Below are 1,254 nucleotides of genomic sequence, written 5' to 3'. Positions count from 1 at the left end.
TGTATTAATAGTTCCATGACCAACTTTTAGGAGGGACAATATTATTTTAAAGGATCTGGCAGAATTTCTTGTAAAAACAGAACTATCTTTTGTTAAGCAACATACCTTGATGAGCCATTTAGGTAGAACAATGGTGGTAGTCTAGAAGACGATAGAAGAACGAGAAGAATAAATGCCTTTTTATGACTAAAAAATGGGAAGAATTGGGACATGCACAGGAAGCTGAGAAGTGAATGGCCTCAGAAGGAAAAAGAGAAGATCTAAGGAAGTACAGACAATGAGGAAACCCAGTACCCTAGAAGGAAGTCTTTTCCATAAAGAAATTTTCCCCTTGGCACGTGACTGACAGCAACCCAGGCAGAGGGGGCAGAGAAGGAGCCAGTGATGCTGCCCAAACTTGGGACCTATTCCTTCCCCCTGGAAAGTCAATACAAGCCAAGTTCCTGGTGGGAGCACACTGAGAACATTTGGCAGGTTGTGCCTCTACGATATGGTCAGTCCAGAGTGACGCTGACTCAGCATGGATCTGATCCACACCAGGTTGTTTGTACCAACTTGGTGAAGCCCTTTCAAGCCCAGGTGGGCTCCATGTACATTGTCCTCGGGGAGCTTCAGCTCCAGCAAGACGGAGACTCCCTGGTAAAGGCACTAGTGCTGAATTGTGTGGAGGGGATGAACCTGCCCTTGTGAGAACAAGCCAAGCAGGAGCAGAGGCAGTACCAGTGGGAGAGGGATGGTGGCCAGCAGGAAATGCAGCCCAGTAACACTACCTGTTTCTGAGGCCAAACCCTCTGAAGCTACAGGAGCATCCCAGAGCATAAGCACTTCCCCAGCGACTGCCTCGTCTAGAGCCTGAAAGCAGAGAGGCAGGTGGTTAATCCAACAACTTCCCCTAATTTGGGATTGGCTGAGAAATGAGAACTCAGAAAACAGGCCCCAAGTCCAACACCTCCTAACCCCCAGATACTGTAGGCGGCTGAGCTCCAGACTACTGTAGCACGCCTTGTGTGGGGTCATGGAGGCTTCTAGAAGGTCCTGGTGAATAAAGGCCCAGAGCACGTGACCTTGAAAAAAAAGAAAGAAAATTTCAGTGCTAGCTATGGCTGTGAGACTACATAAAACAGGAATGGCTAAAATTCCATTTGGAATTACCTACTGCGCTATAAGGCAGTGTGACCACCCCCACAACCCTCCGTTATTGCCAATTCTCAGTAAAAGCAAGGCTCATGCAGCCATATGTGAGTGGTTCTTGGA

General features: G+C 47.8%; 1 pseudogene; it reads left to right on the top strand.

Moving 5' to 3' along the window:
• Window positions 1-384: 384 nt before the first annotated feature.
• On the top strand, window positions 385-826 carry LOC116559771 (annotated as a pseudogene).
• The last annotated feature ends 428 nt before the right edge of the window (window positions 827-1,254 follow it).

Source organism: Sapajus apella, unplaced genomic scaffold (assembly GCF_009761245.1).
Source record: "Sapajus apella isolate SASKATOON/1434 unplaced genomic scaffold, GSC_monkey_1.0 scaffold24, whole genome shotgun sequence".
Taxonomy (NCBI): Eukaryota; Metazoa; Chordata; class Mammalia; order Primates; family Cebidae; genus Sapajus; species Sapajus apella.
Note: the sequence above shows the minus strand (reverse complement) of the source record. Positions and strands in the feature narration are given on the sequence as shown.